Here is a 24,277-nt window from a genome sequence, read left to right as displayed (position 1 = left end):
TTCACTCCTCACAACGACAGCTCTAGGGCTATAAGCCCAAAAGCACACTAGATAGCAATTTAGCATCGTCCCCAGGCCACGTCTTCCCCAGTAGACTGCCCAGGGACAAATAGGTAGATAAGGTTTGGATGACATCAAGCGAGCTGAACACAAGGAAAAGAAGCTTCCTTAGGAGACGAGAATGCTGGCATCTCTACGACAGGGGCACTGTTAGCATGACGGACCTAGAAAGTGAGATGTCACACATAGTCCCAACTACCTCCGACCCAGGTCCTCTCACCTCACCCCCAGCTCTTAGAGAGAGTCGGCTGTGGCGCATGCGCACTGAGCCACACCCGCTCCCCACGGAGCCCTGCGCCTCTCTGCCCGGCTCTGGCAGCAGCTCGGGATTACTCAGCAACGCCCCCCTGCACTGTCACCTGCCCCCAACTCCGACCTCGGGAGCGGCTCAGTCCCTTTTCCCAAGCTATGAGTGGTCATCGGGATCAACTACACTTTCCTTTCTCCCTCTTCTCACAGGCCCCCCACCTCCCGGCCTTCCGGGTCCTCCAGCCCCTAGCCCCTGTTCCTGCCCACGCACAGGCACCTTACCCAACACAATGGGAAGGAAACAGTAGAGGGCCGCGGGTGCCAGGTAGGTCAGCTCTGCGTGCCGGGAGTCCGGCTTCTTAGTGTCACCGTCACTGCTCCTGCTGCCTCCTCGTTCTCAATGGGGCAGCAAGTGCGGCTTGGACCTCGGTGGCCTGACAGCTGCAGCTCGCGCCCGCTGCTGCCGCCGCGCAGCGTCTCGCGCCCGCGCCCGCGCCCGCCAGGGGGAGGGGGCGGGGCCCGCGCCGCCTCCTCGTGCCCCTTTCTTGGCGCTGGGGACCCAGTGTAGCTGCCTCCCGCCCTCCGTGTGGCAAGCGCTCCCTGGCTCGCCCACTCTTCTTTCATGCTCATCGTCCAACCCTGGTCTCCCTTGTCCTCCTTCTCCTCCCCTAGCCGATTACTAGGCGCAGTGGCAACAGACCGTCAAATATTGCTCTCCCACTTAGCTCCTCTGCAGCCTGGGGCCTAAGCCCTCACGCAGGGGTAGCCACTGCCCCACTTCCTGCAATTACCCTCTGATCTACCTCATTTATCCTAGCTCAAAATCCTTTAATTTTGCCAAGAGGGTAGTACATACACCCTCTTGTTTCAAATAACTCAGGAAAACACATGATCACAACACATTGCTAGGCCCTCTAGCTGGCTACTGCTCATGAAATTCTCAGGCCATTAAAAAAAAAGTCTACATCTGTAGCGCAGACATAGAGGACACACTGCCCTTTACTCTTACCAGGTAGGGTTCTAGAGGGCCACACAGGGAGCATTACTTTAAGTTCCCGGAATTGCTGCTGGGGCAGAATTCGATGTTTTAATTGTGCCTAGCCGACCAGCTAGTCTCTTCTTGTTGTTTTCTGTAGCCCTCTGGTACCTCCAACTAGTTTGTGATTTTTTTCCCCCTGGAATTGAAGAAGGACAAAGCTTCTGAGGTCATTTAGCCTGCACTCCACCTCTCTGTCAGGCAGATCCATCTCTGAAGCTTCCCTATTGTCTGAAACCCTGTGCCATTGTGGCACAGGCCCTCACTCATCTCATGACCCCTGCAGGCCCTCACACATACCCGCTACTTCCATCTAGGCCACTTTTCCTCTATCTCTTGACAAGGCAATCGTGCGATCAATCTCCGCAGGCCCCAGCTTAAATGTCACTTCTCAGGATAACCTTTCTCGATAATCCCAGAATAGAGATGATGCCCCAGTTTATACTCTTGTAGCCTCCTGTAACTTGCTGTGTTTTTCCTTCATAACACTTACCTATTTTTGGTGGTACATTTAAGTGTATGATTATTTGGTTGATGGCTGTCATCCCTACTAAACTATAGTGGGGAAGGACTATGAGGTCAAGGACAACGTTTATGTTCACCACCGTATGCACAGAGCCTGGGGCAATGCTTGCTGCATAGGAGATGCTCAGAAAATATTTGCTGAATATAAATGAATGCTGTATCACTAATAATGGTTATATTTAAATAAAATAAATGGATGTAGCTGAATCTCGCGTGCTCCTATTTAAACCAATCCCGTTTCCTAACATACACTCTAAAACACTCTTCTGATGAAGAAGAGATTCACACAATCCTCTAAATCAATTTTTCCGCATACATTTTAGTCTATTAAAAAACTATTGAGCATGGGCCCCAATATATGTATATGGATTTATAGATTATATACATGTACTACCGTACATGTATACATTACACATTACTTTAAACATACATTTTAATGAATAAACATTAAAATACTCCAGCACAGAAAATTTAAAAGAATGAGAAAAATAAATATATTGATGTTCCAATGTTTTCTTTTTGCACCTCAATAAATAGTTTTGTGAAATGCTTTAAATAACAATCCTTCATATTAGAGTAACTCGTCTTTAGGTGTAACAATCTAGACTACTTTTTCATTTTCTCATAGATGCCATTTTCCAACAGTTTAATCATCTCTGAGAAACCCCCAAACCTACTGGCAAGTTTTAAGGATCTTTTAGTTTCCAAGCTACCTCGTTCTGTAGTCAGGATCTCACAACTGCTGAAAGCACCACACGTTTAGTGAATGTTGGAACACCTAAGGGTGAGAAAAATCCTTTGTTAGACCAAAGATTACTACACAGAAATCCTATATTAAAAGAGTCTCTAGAGGCCACTTAAAAAGCAACTACTATTGTCTGCCTAGAATGGAAGCAACATGACTAACACTAGTTGTGAGGGATCAGCACAAAATGGACAGCACAAAGATTCAAAGTAACAGCTGTGGATGGTTTTGTGGCTCTCAGATATTCCCAATGGTCAATCATTGAGACCTGTCAAATAGCGCCCTCTACACATAATAAAAAATTCTATTTTTATAACACAGTTATACACACACACACAAAATAGAATTATAGTGTAGTCAGTAGATAGAAGGCCAAACCAAGATTGCTTTTGGATACCAGAGATAGAGTTACCTTCAGAGTCTCTCTCTCTCTCTCTCTCTCTCTCTCTCTCTCTCACACACACACACACACACACACACGCTTTTCAACATTCAATGAACAAGATCTCCCAAAGTCTCATCCTGATCAGTTTGAAATAGATTGACCTGAGCTTCAGGAGTACATAATTGTAATGTGATTAATTTAAAAGTACAGCTTCGTCCAGCATTCACAAGTTGTTATGTACAAAAGGGTTCCGTGAAGCATTCAAATAAGTGTATAAACACTGCATACTATTTCCCTTCCAGAAGAGTCACGTTGCATATTAAAACATTAATGTCTCTTGGAGTCCTGAAGTAAAGAAATCTGTTGTGTTGTTTTTCAATCCTACATTTCCAAAACTTTTGTGAACATGAATTTCTTTTGTTTATGGAACATCTATTAGCAGGACTAGAACAGCTCAGGACCCAATTTAGCAACTGCTGTCCTAATCATTAATATTGAACATGTTCATAGGCCAAAGTATTTGTCATCTTTGGCCTAGAATATTTATGTGGCAACTATACAGGTTATATTTTCCAGATAGTCCTGATTTCAAATACTTTGTCCTATTGTCCTCATTTTTACAACAATATTCATGAGATCATCTAATGTTTTATTCAGAAATTATGGCAGCAATAGGTATGTAAAAAGGAAATTAGACAGTAAGAATTTGTCAACTATTTACCTATCATTGTCCAAGAGCAAGTCACAGTTTCTGGTGATACAATATTTTTTTTAAAAAATCATTTGACACAGGGATACTCTTATGGAATAGGAATACTTTGCCAGATTTTTCATAGCCTGAAGGAAAGACCTCTTAAGATCATCCAATTATGGAAGGCATCAGAATGAACTCAGTTTTGTCATTTAAAAAACATTTTTAAGCTCTGTCCACTAAAAATACTTAGAAACAATGAACATCTCAGTGCCCAAATTCACCTGTAGTGCCCATAGGATGGTTCTAAATGCTATTTCCTAATAAAAGGACCCAGGATTACTTAAATAAATGGCTGACTTCAGATATGTGGCAAGAAATGTCCAAGATGAACATAAAATCTCTTGTCACACCATATAGCAAGGAAGCTAAAAACGCTATTAGAGTTGAGTCAAAAGGACTTGAAGAGACTGTCATCAGTCAAACATGGGGCAATTTGAGCATCAGTAAAGATAATAACTACAATGGATTGAAATATAACAAATATGCTGTAATCCCAGCACTTTGGGAGGCCGAGACGGGCGGATCACTGGATCAGGAGATCGAGACTATCCTGGCTAACACGGTGAAACCCCGTCTCTACTAAAAAATACAAAAAAACTAGCCGGGCGAGGTGGCGGGTGCCTATAGCCCCAGCTACTCGGGAGGCTGAGGTAGGAGAATGGCGTGAACCCGGGAGGCGGAGCTTGCAGTGAGCTGAGATCCGGCCACTGCACTCCAGCCTGGGGGACAGAGCGAGACTCCGTCTCAAAAAAAAAAAAAGAAAAAAAAAAGAAATATAACAAATACGTTTAAATATACAAATTCATAAAAACACTTAAAAACATAATTGCTCAATTTGGCCAAACCTAGAAAGCCAGCTCATTATTTTAAAACTGGTAAATAAAGAGAATGACTCGAACATTTAACCTGCTTTTTTTTAAATACAAACTCTTCCTTGGTGTCATGAAGGAGTTGGCGAGGAAAGTGTTTTAAAAAGATTCCCAGCTAATAAATTACGAAGGAATGATAAAATTACAACCTTTAATGAATTAGTGGATCTAGGTAATAATAATTAATGTCTTCTAACATTACAAAAAGAGTATTAACCATATATCATAAGCCTGTTGATGGAAAAACATAGCAGCACATAGAAAGCATTTTTTGTCAAAAAATGCAATTTGAACCCTGTCAAGCTCCTAGATATAACTGTGAATTTTTAGAAAAATACAAGGAAAAATATGTTAACATTGTAGTGATGTAAGTAACAACATCCAGACTTAGGTTTAGAGTGCAGGTGTGTGTGTGTGTCTGTGTGTTGAGGGGGAGAAACTCTGCAGAAAAACAACATGGTTTCTTCAACAAATACATTTTAAGAGAGAACCCAAAAATAAAAGTTCAAAAGAATGCATTTACAATGACATCAAAGAGAATGAAATATTTAGAAGTAAATTTTAAAAAAGAAGTGCAAAATAAAAACAAGTGCAAAAGTAACACTCTTAAAAACACAAAACTTTGTTAAAAGAAATTAAAAAAGATCTAAATAAATGGAAAGATATCACATGTTTGTGGATTGAAAGACAATATTTATAAGGTGGAAATACTCTTCAAATTGATCTACAGATTCAACGCAATTCCTATCAGAACCCCAGCTGGCTTCTTTGTAGAAATTTCCAAGCTGATCCTAATATTCTTATGGAAACTCAAGGAACCCAGAATAGCCAACACAATCCTGCAAGAGAACAAAGTTTTAGGACTCAGGCTTTTCAATTTCAAAACTTACTATAAAACTACAGTTACCAAAATAGTGTGGTACTGGCATAACGCTAACATGTAGATCAGTAGAATAGAATCGAGAATCCATAAATGAACACATGTGTCTATGGTCAATTGATTTTCAATAAAGCTGCCAAGGCCATTTAATGGGGAAAGAATAGACTTTTTTCAACAAAGTGTGCTGGAATAACAGGATAGCCACATGGAGAAGAATGAAGTTGGACCCTCACCTCACAGCATATACAAAATTAACTAAAAATGGATTATACTATAAAATTGTTAGAAGACAGCAGTAGTAAGTCTGGTCTTGAGTTAGGCAATGAATTCTTAGATATGACACCAAAAGCAAGGGCAACAAAAGAAAAATAAAAAAATAGGACTTCATGAAAATGCAAAACGTTTGTGCTTCAAAGGACACTATCAGAAATGTAAAAAGACAACTTACAGAATAAGGGAAAATATTTACAAATAATATACGTGATAAGGAAGTTACCTAGAACATATTTTTAAAAATCTTACAACTCAAAGGTAAAAAGATAACCCAATTTAAAAATGAGCAAAGGATCTGAAAAGACTTCTCCACAGATGTACAAATGATCAACAAGCACATAAAAAGATGCTCAGCATCACTAATTATAAGGGAAATGCAAATCAAAACCACAATGAGATGCCACATCTCACTTATTAGGATGGCTATAAAAAGTTAGATAATACCAAGTGTTGATGAGTATGTGGAAGAAATGAGGAGCATAACATTCATACACTGCTGATGGACTGTAAAAACGCTGCAGCCACTTTGGAAAACAGTCTGACAGTGTCTTAAAAAGTCAAGCATAGAGATACCATAAGATCCAGTAATTCCACTTCCAGTTATAAACCCAAGAGAAGTAAAAACAAACATCTACACAAAAACTTCTACATGATAGTTTATTGCAGCATCATTCACAACGGCCAAAAGGTGGAAAAATCCCAAATGTACATCAACTGATGAATGCCTAAATAAACTGTAATATATCCATACAATGAAATATTATTCAACCTTAAAAAGAGATGAAGTACTGATACAGGCTATAACACGTATGTATCTTCAAAACATTACGCTAAGTGAAAGAAGCCAGTCATAAAAGACTGCATCTTATATGATTCCATGTATATGAAATGTACAAAACTGGCAAATGTATAGAAAGAGAAATAGATTAGTGATTACTTAGGACTAGGAGACAGGTTAGATGGGGATGTTGGGGGACTGGTAGCTAAAGAGTAAGGAGTTTCTTTCTTAGGTAATGAAAATGTTCTAAAATTGATTGCTGTGATGGTTGCACAACTTTGTAAGCATGCCAAAACCCATTTAACGATACATTTAAAAGGATCAGTGGCACAGTATATGAATTCTATCTCAATAAAGTTGTACTAAAAGAACTCTAAGGGGGAAAATAAGAGATCTGGAAGTGGAGCCTATAGACAAATCTATAGATTAAAATAAACCTAAATAATTCCTTAGGGTTCTCTTTTAAAGCTAGCCTGAACATTGCCTCTCCATTAAACTCTCTAAATCATTAAAACAACAACAACAACAACTCTAGCGACAACCTAAGAGACACATTAACCAATTGAATGTTATTTCCTTTCCTCGAGAGTTCTAATCCTTATTTATGTATGGATCAAACAAGCTTAGAAAAAAGATAGTCAGGAAAATTTGAACACTGGCTGTATATTTTATGATATTAAGTAATTGTTCATTTTCGTTCAGTTGTGATAAAGGTATTGTGGTTACGCTTTAGAAAAAATTCTTATTTTTCAGAGATACGTACGGAAATGCTTGTGGCTTAAGTGACGTGATATCTTGGATTTGGTTAAAATAGTCTGGTGACTAGTGGTCGGTGGTAGAGGTTTAGATAAAGCAAGGCTGGACAGGTGTTGAAACTGTGATAGGTGTATACACGATTATAGTATACTCTTTATTTTTGCATATATTTGAAATGTTCATAATAAAAGAAATATGAAAACGGATGATTTGATTCTATTTGCTTCAGCCTATGCTTGCAAGATCTCCTCTGACTATTGTTACTTTGGTGCATTAATTCTGGAATGGGTTATCTAGAGAGTGGACATGAGAATCCAAGTCTCTGTAAAAGATGATTCCCCATTGTACATGTGGATAAATTGGGCACATGACCATCATGAGCTTGATTAACATGTATCAGTCTTCTTTAAGCTTTTGAAACTTGCAAAACTAAGGATAATATTTTGGCAGTTCACCAGTTTTCCCATCGTTTGAAGTCCCCCTTTAATAGAAAACCTGCCACAATCTGGTATCTTCACAATTCACTATATAGACTCTTGGTTTTGCAAGGATATTAGAGATCATCTAATCCAGTGATTCCCAAACATAGCTGCATGTCAAAATCACATAGAGGATTTACCAAAAGTGCAGATTCCAGATCCCTGCTCTTGAAATATGTGCAGTGGGGCCCAGGAATCTATATTTTTAACAAATTTTTAAGGGGGTTCTAATAAGCTGGCCCATATTCAAGCATTTAGGAACCATGGATTTTTTTCTAGCTTCTCATGGATTGCAGGAATTCCTTCTACAACTCCTTTACTTGTGGGCTGAGCCTCTGTTTGAAAAATGACCTCAGGAGTAGCCCATTCCATTATTTAGATAGTTTGCTTTGTTAAGAAGTTCTTCCTTATAAAGTGATGAAATCTGCAACCTCTAACTCCCATTCATTTTGGTACTAGTTCTGAACTCAGAGATGGCAGAGAGGTTTTGTAGAAGTCTCTCTTAAGGAAAAATAAAGTCAAAAATACAAGTTTCTTCTTTGAGGATGGTGAGTAGCTTCTAAAGGTAGGTTGCTTGCAAGCAAGAATGCAGGTTAAATAGAAAAAATTCAAAGGAAATACAAAGCTTAGTGCATTGTGCAAGAAGTCATTGTTCACTAAGACACTAACAATTTCTCTTTTTTTCCTCCTTTGTTTTTGTTGCCATGAGTCCATAGAAATGCATTTTTCTTTTAAAAGATAATAATTTTTTAGGGCTGAAACATTCAGTATTTTACTTTCTTTTCCTTTTGAGAACATTACAGATCTATTGTTTCATAGTTTTTCCAAATGCTGCAAAACATTGTTCAGATGAATATTTAAGTCATAATGTGATGTTTTGTGTGAAAATTAATGTTTTAAAAATTGTGTTGGCTAATGTAAAACATCCAAAGTAAGCCTGTGCAAGTTTTATTAAAGAAAGCATTGTCTTCAAAGCCTATAAAATGTCAGTTTATCTAGATACTAAAGTTGTAGTTAAGATAAAATTTCATCTTCCTATTGCCTTGGAAATAAAAATGGTTTTCCTAAATTTTATATACAGTATAAAAGTTTGTTGCTTAATTATCTTTGACAGCTCCACCTAATTTGCCAATTTAGATTAATTGATATGTACTACCTAGATTACAATGGGAAAAATGTTGTGATATCTGCTGTGGGGATAGGAGTAGGATGGTGGCAATCTGCACACCATCTACTAACCAGTGCAATCCCTCTTCAACATAACAGACCTCCAAATATCTGGGCCGCTCTCATATACCCTCTAAGTTTTCTTTTCTCTAGGTTAAGCATCTGCGAGAAGACACTAACCAGTCTTCGCGTGGACCTGGTTTTTAGATAGTTCATTTTTCTCTTCCCTACCAAACACCCACAATTTTGTCACTCTTCCTCTGGAAATATGGTGCCTAAGCATGAGGTCAATACAAATATGTTTCTACCACACATATAATATTAACAATCATTTCTGACAAGTTACTTGTCTTGCCTTGTCAATACTTGTTTTGTTTCATTTCTGGTCATTTCTCCCATTTGTCATGGTCATATAAAATTATTATTATGTATTTTAAGATTCTAGCCTTCTATCCCAGTTTGGTTTCATTTACAAATTTAGTGAGTATATATATATATAGATAGATAGATAGAGAGATATTTTTTTTTCTTTTTGAGACGGTGTTTTGCTCTGTTGCCCAGGCTGGAGTGCAATGGTGCTATCTCGGCTCACTGCAACCTCTGCCTCCCGGGTTCAAGCGATTCTCCTGCCTCAGCCTCCCAAGTAGCTGGGATTACAGGCGTGCACCACCACGCCCAGCTGATTTTTGTATTTTTAGTAGAGACGGGATTTCACCATGTTAGCCAGGCTGGTCTCGAACTCCTGAGGTCAGGTGATCCACCTGCCTCGGCCTCCCAAAGTGCTGGGATTACAGGCGTGAGCCACTGCACCCAGCTGAGCATGTTTGTTTTTTTCCTCCTTCATTTAAGTAATTAATTCATCCATCTAATCAACAAATTTGAGTGCCTATTCTGTGGCTGACTCTGCTCTAGAATCTAGGAGTATGATGGTGAGCAAAAACAGGCACGGCACCTGATCTCCTGAGTTTACAAGCTAGTGGATAGAAATCTAAATGCCATAATGTGTATCGGACATCAACAACATCAAATAACATCAGTTATTACAACAAGGAAGCTGGGGCAGTGCTGTCTTGGAAAACCATAAGGATGCTTTAGAGGAGAAGTCTTGGAAAACCATAAGGATGCTTTAGAGGAGAAGCAGCTCTGTTTAGATGGGAGATGTTTTCATTGACCTGTAATTCACTGTAAAATTTAACACTTGCTGAAAAAAATAAAGTTTTACTTCCCTATCAAAGAAAATATATTCAATCTTCTGTCAGTGCAATAACCCAAACACTCAAGCATTCAGTTCCTAGAGTAGGAAATACTATGTATAAATTCTATACTGTAGATAAACAGCAGACATACAGTACACTAAGCCACAGACTGGAAGGGATGCTGAGGGATTCATAGTTATTGTTAATTAAATTTATTAAGGGGGCTAGGATAGAATATGGGTGAAATTTGTTTCTATTGCTACTTGGAAGAGGCAGTTGACCTCATGGAAAATGCATGGAACCAGTTGTCAGCATGCCTGGGTATTGGTGCTGGCTAACTTTGCCATATAGGATATATGAGAACTCTGCTAAATCACTTGACTTCTTGGCCACAATTTCTTCATTATAAAATGAGACTAATATTACCTACCCTGACATCATTATTATGTTACTGGGACCAGCTAACTGAGACAAAGTCTACTAAGCACCTTGGAAAATGAAAAGCAGTACAAATATAAATTTCTTACATTAATTAGTCATTGTGTTTTAATTCTAGACAGGGTAGAAAGATGCCATCCCCATTAAAGAGTTCTGTACTTCTTCCATAAGGGAATTTTACAATTTGTATAATGCTTTAAAGTTTTGAAAGCTATTTTTGAAAAAAAATCATGACCCTCTTTCCCCAAAATCATGCCAACACATGACCAAATGAAGATCAAGTAGAAATAGTTATTTTTCTGATGAATTTCAGTCAAAGGTAAAATAAAGTAATAAAATACTTCATCTTTTGAAATACCTCTTACTGCATAATTATTCCAGTTTGTAGGAAAAGTGTATGTCAAGATCTTTTTGTTAGTATTCTACGTTGTCTATACACTTTTGATACATTTGTTTGAAGCTTTTCTAGGGCCAACATGAGCAGAAATATCACAGAAGTATTTTTTGAAATAAAAGCAAAATTTAACATAATATCACTGATTTTGGGAGGACAACTGTTGGCACCGAAATTACTGAGGATGAGTAAGTTCATGGAAAAACTCAGTCTTCAAAAATAATGAAAAGCTTCAGGGTTTGGAAGATATAACCAGTGGCCTTCAAATACATCCCTCTTTCGAGATTATCTGTCTTTAGCATTCTGAGTTATGAGCTCAATGCCTTCTTGGTCATTTGCAAGGTATCAGACAGCAAATACCAGGAAATATGACGTTACTTTGAACTTGTGCATTATATGGTATTAGTACTGGTGATGATGCCAACAGTTTAAAATAAACTTCAGGTGCACCCACTGTCCCCTTCTCTCTTTTACTCCCAACTGCTACCACAAGATAGAAGAACTAGCACACTAGAACAAGCAATGCAGATTTTGAAAAATGATAGCTATAATCTGAGCCAGTGGTCAACATCAGCCTCACTTAGAAATTGATCAAGGACTTGCATCAATTCACAGAGCATTTATTAAAAAGATCATCTGAATCTCAGTAAGACCAAGGAGCTTTCTGGCATTTTAACTCATCCTATTCCCATCCTCTCTCCTCACTTCTATGGTAACCTTGAAAACCAACAACTCACAATCGCACTGAAAACCAGCAGTCTTGCAGTCACTGGAGGGGTTGGAACAGGATTGGAACACTTCCAAAGCCTCATTCCCAGAGAACTGTCATTATTTGACTGGTCTGGCAGTTTCCTGGAAATCCCCACTCACAGAGTTTCTCTGTAATTCACCTGACTCAGAGCTTGCTCATAGCAGAATACTCTTTTCCTCAGAGCATTTGTCTAAAACAACCAGTAGCAATTGCTTAACACTGCAGTTGCCTGTGGTAATGATAACAATGGGAGAAAACAAGAAATTGACATAAAAACATAGAAGGAAAATCTGAGGAGTGAGATGTCTGTAGGCGGCATTAATCATTTCAATAGACACAGGAAAAGTAGCTGACAAAATCCAACACCCTTTCCTTGATTAAAAAAATCAACAAACTAGAAGAATAAAAGAAATTCCTCAATCTTATAAAGGACATATATGAAAAACCCACAGTTAGCATCACACTTAAGGATAAAAGACTAGATGCTTTTCATCTGAGGTCAGGAATAAGACAAGGATGCCCACCCTCATCTCCAACTTAACTTTGTGTTGGAGGTTGTAGCCAGGGCCATTAGGAAAGAAAATGAAGTAAAAGGCATTCAGATTGGAAAGGAAGAAGTAAAACTATTTTTATTTACAGATTACATGTTCGTAAATACAAAAAAATCCTAAGGAATCTATTAAAAAACTACTAAAGCTTGCAAAGAACCTGAACAGACATTTCTCCAAAGAAGAATAGACATTTCTCATAAGAAAACATAAAAATAGCCATCAATTATGAAAAATTGCTCAACCTCACTAATCATCAGGGAACTGCAAATCCAAACCACTATGAGATATCACCTCATACTCACTAGGATGGCTATAATAAAAAAGACAAGCGATAACAAATCTTGGTGAGAGTGTGAAGAAAGGAGAACCCTTGTGTACTATTGGTAAGAATATAGGTTGGTGCAACCATTATGAGAATCAGTATGGAGAGTCCTAAAAAATTAAAAACAGAACTACCATATGACCCAGCAATCCTACTCCCAGGTATAAACTCAAGGGAGATGAAATCACCACGTTAGAAAGATATCTGCACTCCCTTGTTCATTGTAGCATCATTTGTAATAGCCAAGATATGGAAACAACCTAAGTGCCCATTAATAGATAAATGAATAAAGAAAATGTGGTACCTACACACATGGAGTACTATTCAGCTATAAAAAGGAGACTCTGAGGCCGGGCGCGGTGGCTCAAGCCTGTAATCCCAGCACTTTGGGAGGCCGAGGCGGGTGAATCACGAGGTCAGGAGATCGAGACCATCCTGGCTAACATGGTGAAACCCCGTCTCTACTAAAAATACAAAAAACTAGCCGGGCGTGGTGGCGGGCGCCTGTAGTCCCAGCTACTCGGAGGCTGAGGCGGGAGAATGGCGTGAACCCGGGAGGTGGAGCTTGCAGTGAGCCGAGATCGCGCCACTGCACTCCAGCCTGGGCGACAGAGCGAGACTCCGTCTCAAAAAAAAAAAAAAAAAAAAAAAAAAGGAGACTCTGCCATTTGCCACAATATGGATGGTACTGGAGTACATTACGCTAAGTGAAAGAAGCCAGACATAGAAAGAAAAATATTGCATGACCTCACTTATATGTGAAATCTTTTTTTAAAAAGGTCAAATATATAGAGATAGAGAATAAAACAGTGGTTACCAGGGGTGGGGAGATATAATTCAAAGGATACAAAGTAGCAGACATGTAGGATGAACAACTCTAGAGAGTGAATTATACCATAAAGACTATATTTAATAAAATTGTATTGTATTAGAGATTTTTAATAAATAGATTTTAGCTGCTCTTGTCACACACACATAAGAGTAACTATGTGAGATAATAGGTATGTTAATTTGCTTCACTATAGTAAGTGTTTTTCTATCTATACATATCCCATAACATCATGTTTTATACCTCAAATATAAGCAACAAAATTTATTTTAAAAATGATTAAAGATAGTAAGTGTGTTCAGAAAGGTTTCAGAATAAAAGCCAATATATAAAAATAAATTGTGTTTGCATAGATTAGCAATGAACAATCCAAAAGGAAAATTAAGAAAACAATTCCATTTATAACAGCATCAAAAGGAATGAAACACTTAGAAATAAATTTAACAGAAGTTCAAGATGTGTACACAGAAAGCAACAACACATCACTGAAAGAAATTAGAGAATACCTAAATAAATGGAAAGACACCCCATGTTTATGGATTGGGAGATTTAATATTGTTAAGATGGTAATACTCCCCCAACTAAGCTATGGATTGTACACATTCCCTATGAAAATTACATCTGCCTTTTTTTTTTTTTTTTTACAGAAATCGACAAGCTGATGCTAAAATTTATGTGGAAATACAAGGGACCAAATTAGTTAAAACATTCTTTTTTTTTTTTTTTTCATGTACTGGAATAACGTCCGTTGTTGTTTTTTTTTTTTTTTTAATTATTATACTTTAAGTTCTAGGGTACATGTGCACAACGTGCAGGTTTGTTACATATGTACACGTGTGCCATGTTGGTGTGCTGCACCCATTAACTCATCATTTACATTAGGCATATCTCCTAATGCTATCCCTCCCCTCTCCCCCGACCCCACAACAGTCCCCAGTGTGTGATGTTCCCCATCCTGTGTCCAAGTGTTCTCATTGTTCAATTCCCACCTATGAGTGAGAACATGTGGTGTTTGGTTTTCTGTCCTTGTGATAGTTTGCTGTGAATGATGTTTTCCAGCTTCATCCATGTCCCTGGAAAGGACAGGAACACATCCTTTTTTATGGCTGCATAGTATTCCATGGTGTATATGTGCCACATTTTCTTTATCTAGTTTATCATTGATGGACATTTGGGTTGGTTCCAAGTCTTTGCTATCTTGAATAGTGCCACAATAAACATACGTGTGCATATGTCCCAGTAATGAGATTGTTGGGCCAGATGGTATTTCTAGTTCTAGATCATTGAGGAATGGCCACAGTGTCTTCCACAATGGTTGAACTAGTTTACAGTCCCACCAACAGTGTAAAAGTGTTCCTATTTCTCCACATCCTCTCCAGCACCTGTAAAACACTCTTAAGAAAGAAAAACAAAATTGTAGGACTCACACTTCTTGATTTCAAGGCTTACTACAAAGCTACAGTAATCAAGATAGCATGGTACTGACATAACAATAGACATATAGACCAAATGAAGTAGAATTGAGAGTTCATACATAAATCATAAGATTTATGGTCAATTAATAATATTTGTGATACAGAAAACTTAAAAATACCAGGCATGAGGGTTAGAGTAACAGAATCTATCAAGAGAGAGAACATGGAAGACATAGGAACTTCAGATAGTAAGCTCAGTTATCTAAGCAAAGAGTATTCATTCCTTGACCCTCCCCACTCCTAAGGAGATTCAGCATTGCTCTATTTAGCCAAGGTCTTTTAAGGCCTGTGGCAGAGGTTTTTGGCCTAGGGTCTACGAATAGGATCAAGTGGCTCATGAAACCTCTAAAATTCTAAATAATAATTTATGAATGTGTTAATCTCTGCATTTTTTCTAGGGAAAATTTCTACAGCTTTCATCAGATTCTCAAAGGGGTTCATGACCAGAAAAGGTTAATAATCACTCACTGAAGGGTCCTTCTCTGGGATTTAGGCCAGCCACCAGTCCTGAACTGCCCTAACTGAAATGTAACTGGGTAACTTACTTGAAGCAACTATTTCCTTAGAGCTTTTCTTGGTGCTATGAACAGACCTGCTTGACACTGGCTTTGGGGCACATTTTAAGTATTATATAATGTGCCGGGCGCGGTGGCTCAAGCCTGTAATCCCAGCACTTTGGGAGGCCGAGACGGGCGGATCACGAGGTCAGGAGATCGAGACCATCCTGGCTAACACAGTGAAACCCCGTCTCTACTAAAAATACAAAAAATTAGCCGGGCGTGGTGGCGGCGCCTGTAGTCCCAGCTACTCGGGAGGCTGAGGCAGGAGAATGGCGTAAACCCGGGAGGCGGAGCTTGCAGTGAGCCGAGATCGCGCCACTGCACTCCAGCCTGGGCGACAGAGCGAGACTCCGCCTCAAAAAAAAAAAAAAAAAAAAAAAAGTATTATATAATGTACCTAAATCCTACCTGGTCTTGTTCTGCTGCCATGACTTATGCAGACCTGGTATTGCCCATTACTATGATGGTCATTTCCTGCCTCATCCTGAATCCTGACTAGATCTGTGGTAGTATCACTATCATGCTGATGTCACAAGCACAACCTTTTTCTGACTATTCTGTCAGGACACTTCAGTCATCCTAGATTGATGAATTAGGAAAATTATTATGTCATTGACAAAAAAATTTATAAAGCAGGAGTGGAGGGAGAACTGCTTCAAAAGAAGTTGCTGAGTTTCTTTGTAGACTTTAAATGATGGTGGGACGTACGATTAGAAAACACCAGCCGATGCTGAGTCATTTATGTCTATTGCCTGGCCCCTGTGAGAACCTGAGTTTGTGAGCACTGGCTATAACTGAATCCTTGGGAAAATCCGTTAGGGGACTGGAGGAGAAAGAGGATTGTTTGACAAGATCAAGAAGAAAAAGTTATACAGGTGAGATCCTAAAGAAGGAGACACTGCAATAAATCTTGGATAAGGGTTCTAGAAGAGCATGAGTGAAACAATTAGCTTTGGATAAAAGGAAGAAAGTTTCCAGTATCTAATTAGAGACAGAGACTCTTGGAGTTCCGAAGACACCTAGCCCATCACTGTCATTTTCCAGGTTCATGGTATATTAAAAGAAAATAATAAAGACATGTCAATACAGGGTCTAAACATTGTGAGATGTTTAAAATGTTTATACTTAACATACTGACACTTCTATCACCACCAAAAGTTCCACATAATGTAATATAATATATTTATGAAATAAAAGATTTAAAATGTAACCAGTAATATTCTTTACTGTCTATAGTTTAGTAATAAGACACAAGTTTAAAGTTGTCTAATAAATTTCATTTTCTTTAATATTGTCAGTTTATGTTGGGAATGAGGACTAGACTTTCTGAATTTATAATCTTTCTGAAAAAACATTAAAAGTCTAAATAGAAGCCTTCAATAATATGAGACTGGTCAAAATGATTTTTCCTTTTTTAGAGATGTGAGGCTTCTGAAACTGTAGGAATAAAAGGGATGAGGGAATGAGTATGCTGGTCTTTTTTCTGATATATGATTTATGAACACAGTATATCTTTTTTTTTTTTTTTTTTGAGACAGAGTCTTGCTCTGTCTTCAAACTGGAGTGCAGTGCAGTGGCATGATCTCGGCTCACTGCAACCTCTGCCTCCCAGGTTCAAGCAATTTGCCTGCCTCAGCCTCCGGAGTAGCTGTGACTACAGGTGTGAGCCACCACATCCGGCTAATTTTTGTGTTTTTAGTAGAGACGGGATTTCACAATGTTGGCCAGGATGGTCTCAATCGCCTGACCTTGTGATCTGCCCACCTCGGCTTCCCAAAGTGCTGGGATTACAGGTGTGATCCACCACACCTGGCCAGCATATAGATTTTTAGATCTTAAAGGAACCTTAAAACCTGATAATCAAAGCTAAATTTGGTAATTCAGATTCTCGTTTTATCACAGACAAGGAAACTCAGAGAACTTCTACAAATTTATGTTACTAGTCTAGACTCAAGATGAGAAATCAAGTCCTCTTCAGAGTTCTCCAAATTTGTTTGATCATATGAATCACCAGGGGCCTTGTGAAATATGGATAAAACAAATTCTATCCACTCTGACCTACTAAATCGTAATCTTGAGGCATGGTGCCTGGGAATTTGTGTTTTAACAAGGCCCCACAGCAACATGAGTGTTTATGATCAGGTAATTTTGGGGGACATTGCATCTGGTTTGCAACTCACTCATCTTTCCATCTTGACACTTGCCCTTCATAATTGCCACAATTTATGGCATTTTAAAGACTAAAATGCTCACATTTTATACAATTAATTAGGCAGAGGGTTTTGAATAGTGAATGAAGGCAAAGTTGTGGACTTAACCTTAATCATCCAATTTGCCCTAATTTATGTTCAAGTTGAAGCACTTCAACTTTCAGTCTGTGTCAAATTATTGTGAGGTTGATTTTCATAAGGGTTCTTTTTAGCATGGCATTTGGTTTCTTGAAATCTGAAGACCTCTTGGCTACAGTTAACCCAGTGTATGCTCAATAATCTCTTCCTGGAGAATGTAAACATTCCATTATCCAGTCACCTTTGAAAAAAGACCACTTTCACCAAAAAAGAGCCTCATAACTCACATTTTATAGATGATGAAATGGGCACTCAGAGAAGCTAACTGATTCACCCAAGGTCATATAGCTGTACTGTGGCAGGGCCAAAACACAAACCTGTTCATCTATCTTGTGTTGACTGAGCATCTGCTTCCCCTGGGAAATACACTCACTGATGGGGATACAAAGGTGCAGAAGACTTGGTCTCTACCCCAAAGGAAGCCCGGGTCTTCAGTTGCAAAATAAGTCAGACAGCCTGAAGATGCTGGGCCAACACTAATGTCACTTGAACTTCATCAGAGCAAGTAGCTTTTAATTTTGACTCCCATATTTATTAAAACAGTCCTTGGGACTGTTTCAGAAGAAAGAGATGTTGCAAAGTGTTATCCTAGAGACTTGCTTTGCTTGATCTGACGACCCTTACATATATTTATATTGTCAGTTAAAAATTGGGAAAGTTCACATTTAAAAAATCTAGACTTCTGGATTATATTGAAAAAAGAAAACAAAAACAAAAACACCTCAAGATCTCTTCTTACTGGACCAGCGTTCCCTTGCTGTGATAATTCTTTGGAGGTAAGGCGCTATTGCCTACTTTATTTGGGCTGGTGCTAGCCAATTCAACATAGTTCCTAACCAGCACCTTTTACTCACTCCTACTGCTTACCCTATTCCCAAAGTAATTAAGTTGGCTAAGCCTGGCAACTAACTTCCGGGGCCACAGTTGTTGTCTGAACCATGCTTGACGGCAGGTGGCAGCAGTAAGCTGTTTTATTACCGTTTCTCCTCCAAGTTGGAAGGATGTACTGCAGCCCCAATCGGCTTCAGCGATTTTTCTTTCATTCCTCTGAAAAAACAAAACGAAAACCCAAGGTCATCAGGTTTTAGTTGAATCATATTTTGACAAAGTAAGTTATGAAAAAGAGATTTAGTGTTAGTAGTGAGAAAAAGCCCATTGTGTGTAATAGGAATCTACCAGGAAAAAAAGCTGGCTGGCTACCAGGAAGAAAAGTCTTGAAGCTGAGAGACAGGGTAAGCTGACTTGCAGCCACTAGTTGGGGAATCTCTTTCTCACACCACATAATGAAAATTAACTCAGATGAGTCATAGGCCTAAATGTAAGAGCTAAAACTTTAAAACCCTTAGGAAAGAAAACCATAGGAGTAAACGTTTGTGACCTTGGATTAAGAAATATTTTTTTTAGACATAACACAAAAGCACAAGCAACAAAAGAAAAAAATAGAAAAATGAGACATCAAAATATAAGACTTTTGTGTTTCAAGGTACATCATCAAGAAAAGAGACAGCCTCCAGAATAGGAGAAAACGTTTGTGAATCATTGATCTCATAAAGGACTTGTATACAAAATATATAAAGAACTCTTGTAACAGTACAATAAAAAGAAGACTGACCCAATTAAAAATGGTTAAAAGATCTGAATAGACATTTCTCCAAAGTATACAAAACTTAATAAGCATATAAAAAGATGTGCAACATCATTTGTCAACAGAGAAATGTAAATCAAACAATAATGAGATACCACTTCACTCCTCATGGTTAAGGATGGCTACTTAGGATGGCTAAGATACAGACAATAACAAGTGCTGACACTGATGTGAAGAAGTGAGAAACTTCATAACTGCTGATGAGATTGTAAATGGAGCAACTGTTTTGGAAAACAGTTTGGCAATTTCTCAAAATGTGACCCGGCAATTCCATTCCTTGATATACAGCCAAGAGAAATGAAAACATGTACACGCAAGAGTTGTACACGGAGATAAATAGCAGCATTTGTTAACAATAGCCAAAAGATGAAAACAACATGTCTATCAATTGGTGAATGGATAAACAAAATGTGGTAAGCAGTGCCCCCTTATCTGTGGTCTTGCTTTCTGTGGCTGCAGTTATCTGTGGTAAACTTCAGTCTGAAAATAGTAAATGGAAAATTCTAGAAATAAGCAATTCATATGTTTTAAATTGCATACCATTCTGAGTGTGATGAAATCTGGCATCATCCCACTCTGTCCTGCCTGGGACATGAATCATTCCTTTGTCTAGCGTCTCCACACTATATGTTACCTACCTGCTAGTCACTTGGTCATCTCAGGCATCATAGAACTTATGTTCAAGTCATCCTTATTTTACTTAATAATGGCTCCAAAATGCAAGAGTAGTCATGCTGATTCAGATATGCTAAAGAGAAGCCATCAAGTGCCTCTTTTGACTCAAAAGGTAAAAGTTCTTGTCTTAATAAAGAAAAAAAAGATTGTATGCTGAGATTGCTAAAATCTATGGTAGGAATGAATCTTCTATCTGTGAAATTGTGAAGAAGGAAAAAGAAATTTATGCTAGTTTTGCTGTCACACCTCAAACTGCAAAAGTTATGGCCACAATGCCTGTTAAGGGCTTAGTTAAAGTGGAAAATTCATTAAATTTGTGGGTGGAAGGCATCAATAGAAACATGTTCTGACTGATGGCAATTGAGTTCGGTACCATCGAGGTTTCAGGCGTCCACTGGGAGGCTTGGAATATATCCCCTCCAGATAAGGGAAGTCTACTGTGTATCCATACAACAGAGTATTATTCAGCCAGAAAAAGAATGAAATACTGATACATGCTACAACATGGATCAACTTTGAAAACATTAAGCTAAGTAAAAGAATCCAGTCACAAAATAGTTCTATTTATGTGAAATGTTCAAAATAGGTAATTATACAGCAACAAAAACTAGATTAGTGGTTGCCAGGGGCTGCAAGAAGAAATTGGAGTGACCCTAATGGATATTTATTTTTCCCCAGGAGAGTTGCGAAAATATTCTGAAATTAGACTCAGCGAACATACTAAAAGCAACTGAATTATACACTTTCAAAGAGTGAATTTTATGGTATGTGAATACAGTTATTCACATACAGTTATTTTTTAAAAAGGGAATGAGATGTTAGTCCCTTGCAGTGTGTCAGGATCAATGGTAAAAAAAAAAAGTTTTATGACACTGAGGAAATATGGTTCAGTGTGGGTGATTTTTAGGTGAATGGATATGGGTTAAAGCAGCTGTGACTCTGGCTCAGACCCCCTTCTCCGGCTTTTGGAGGGTCTTTCTTATAACCTGGCTTTCTGTTGGGTTCCATCTTTGAGAAGTCCTGGCAGGAGATCTGTGAAAGGAAGGCAAAGGTCAGGGTGTTTAGTCACTCAGCTCACTCCCTGCAGGGTCTCTGTGGGATGGCTAAACTCACAATATTTAATAGATGACTCTCACAATATCTCCACCTCTCATCAACTAACTTTGCCCACGTCCTCTCCTCCCTCCTACAGGACTAGCAGTAGTAATAACTTCACCATTATTCATCTGGGGTCCTCTACTATCCCTCGTGATTTTCCTATGCCCTACCCACATATTTCATAATAGTCCTTTTATTAAATTTTCCTAAATTGTCTCATATGAATGTGCTATCTGTTTTTTTGCTACCACTCTGACTAATACACTCATTAGCCTTCACATCCATTATCTCAGTTAATTCTCACCACAACGTTATGAGGTAGATATTACTATTAACCCTGTCTTACAGATTTGCAAATATGAGGCTAAGAGAGTTTAAGTAACATGCCCAAGGACCTTCTGACTCTAGGACTGTGGCTTCAATACACTATATGAATTTGTTTCCTTTTTTTTCCCACTTTGGTGGTATCCCTGCATCCAGATCCAAGCAATCTGATACACTCTGACCAGTTTATTCTTCCCAAAACATTCATCCAAGGCCCTCTAGGATCTGGCTCCTGTCTATTTTTTATCTCCCCCTGCTTCTTCACTGTACAAGTATTCCAGTCAAGCTAAACTGAGCTATTCAATTTTTTCTAAACACACCTTATTAGTCCTACCTCATTCTTGTAATCATAAGGTGCCCCAACCCTGGATTTCTCTCCTCACCCCAGTCCCATATTCTTCTCTGCGGTTTTCAATTTTCCTTTTACTTTGAGGCCCAACTGAAATCCTCCTTCCTCCACAGAGTCTGGCTAATCCTGGTCTGCCACTTTCTAGTAAGTGACCTTAAGCAAGTCATCCTAACCTCTCTGAGTCTCAGAGAGTTTGAGCGTTAAATCAATTCTTGGTCCACTGATCTCAAAATACTAATATTTACTGTTCTCAAAATGGCCACCTAGCCTAGGGACTCTTCTTCTGTTCAACAACTTGGTCAAGTTTTCACAGTGTTGTCTTGTGTTAAATATCTGCCTTTTGAAAATGGTTGCATAGTATGTGAACCGCTTTCCAATTTGGAGGACTTGTCCATTGCATTTTTTTTTTTTTTTTGAGACGGAGTTTTGCTCTTGTTGCCCAGGCTGAAATACAACGGTATGATCTTGGTTCACTGCAACCTCCACCTCCTGGGTTCAAGCGATTCTCCTGCCTCACTTGGCCTTCTGAGTAGCTGGGATTACAGGTATGTGCCACCACGCCCGGCTAATTTTGTATTTTTAATAGAGACGAGGTTTCTCCATGTTGGTCAGGCTGCTCTTGAACTCCCAGCCTCAGGTGATCCGCCCGCCTTGGCCTCCCAAAGTGCTGGGATTACAAGCATGAGCCACCACACCCAGCCCATTGCATACATCGTGATGAAAGAAAAGGCCCTGCCTGCCACTACAGAGACCAAGAGGAGCCAGACATTCCTACTCCCTTCTCCCAACTACAGGCACATGACCTAGGTTCAGCCACATGACTTAGATGTTTAGCTCCTTCCCAGGACTTTGAATGTGGAGGAGGTGGATACAGGGACAATTGGAAATTTCTCTCTAGCCATAGTTTCACCATCCTCCACAGGCTATAGCATGGTTTAGTATTAATAGTTTGAGAACTTCAGTGTGCAACAGAAACTCCTTGGCATGATATACGTATGTGGGGGTAGGGGGGCAGGGAAGTGTCTGTTAAAATACAGGTTCCGGTGCCCTACATTGACCTGCTAAATCCGGATCCCTGGGAGAGGGGCACAAACATCTTTATTTTTCACAAACTCCTAAGGGCCTTGATGATGCTGATACCCACTAAAGTTTGAAAACCGCAGCTCTAGGACATCTGTAGATAATATGTATAATATGTTATTCGGGTCATATTCATTCTTTCCTTCTTTACCCGTAGCTGTACAGTATCTCTCATTATTTGGTTCTACAGAAGATTAGATCTGTTTTCTCTTTAGAGTCTTTTGCTTTATTTTTCCCCTAAGAATACTCTTTACATAACCACCACCCAGCGTACGTTAAATACCCACCCCCACACACACACATCCTGCTCTGACATGTTGAGATATAAACAGGGCTTATATGCCATCAATCATTCCTCTTATTTCTAATTCTTCTAAGAGCAGGAATTTGCTCAGCTTACATAAACCTCTTCCAAGTTCCCAGTCTTTTAAGAATTTAATTTACATTCTTGACACAGCATGGTTGGAAATGATGACAATTTTCAGTGCACTTTGCAAGACTTTTGTTATTTCTTTCACATAAATCCTATCGATTTTATGGGCATCTTTAATTTTTTGGTTTAGTGTAAACTGGATTGATGGTATGAATTTATCTCAGTGTTTCCAATCCTTTATCATACTAATGTTAACCACTTGATTTCATAGGTCATTCTGATTACTTCTCTTTCCTAAGACATTTGAAAATCTCTCCCCAGTCCCTGATCTTTCTTTACATATTGGAGGAAGACATTACTTTCTCTGCTATAGATCTTTTCAGGGGCACGTGCATTCTTCATAAATTGGATCTTTTATTACTTTGAATACAAAACCATAATCAGCCTTCTTGCCACACCTCTTGTCTTTTTGACATTTTTATTATAATCTTGGGTAAGTTAAAAATTAACATGGGTCTCTGTTCCTACTCTAAAAGAAGAAGATTGAAATTAAGGCTCTCTAAAGGACTTTCTAGACAGTTTATGCCTACAAAGCACTGGGGAGTTAGACATCAGAACTCAGCACTGGCAAGCAAATATGAAAGTTTCAGTAAGTCAAAGCATTCTTGAACATTATAGAGCAAGGTTTATAAAACTTGCCTCATACCAAGAATACATTCAGAAGATTGTTTTTTAAATGATGATTCTCTGCACTCTCCCATGCCCATAGATTCTGATTCAGCAGGTCTGGGATCAGGACTAGAAATTTACGTTTTTAAACAAGGGCCCCAAGCAATTCTTATAATCAGGTAAGCTTAGGAGACATTACTAAAAGAATGGAATATGATGCAGAGTTCTGTTTGTAAGCTTTATT

General features: G+C 38.7%; 1 protein-coding gene across 3 annotated transcripts in view; it reads right to left on the bottom strand.

Moving 5' to 3' along the window:
* RAB9B (RAB9B, member RAS oncogene family) overlaps positions 1–22,320 on the bottom strand; it is a 31,450-nt gene extending 9,130 nt beyond the window's left edge. Inside the window, exons 1-3 of one of the 3 annotated variants that reach the window (XR_002519433.2) lie at positions 18,799–22,320; positions 2,584–2,648; positions 592–1,484 (exon numbers count right to left, since the gene is read on the bottom strand). The gene's annotated coding sequence lies outside the window, so the exon portion shown is untranslated. Of the gene's footprint in view, positions 1–591; positions 1,485–2,583; positions 2,649–18,798 lie in introns of those variants that run through there. The other 2 variants (XM_021932489.2, XM_009198038.3) reach the window with 2 other exon arrangements.
* Positions 22,321–24,277: the final 1,957 nt, after the last annotated feature.

This window comes from Papio anubis, chromosome X, assembly GCF_008728515.1.
Source record: "Papio anubis isolate 15944 chromosome X, Panubis1.0, whole genome shotgun sequence".
Classification (NCBI taxonomy): Eukaryota; Metazoa; Chordata; class Mammalia; order Primates; family Cercopithecidae; genus Papio; species Papio anubis.
This window is presented reverse-complemented; position numbering and strand designations above follow the sequence as displayed.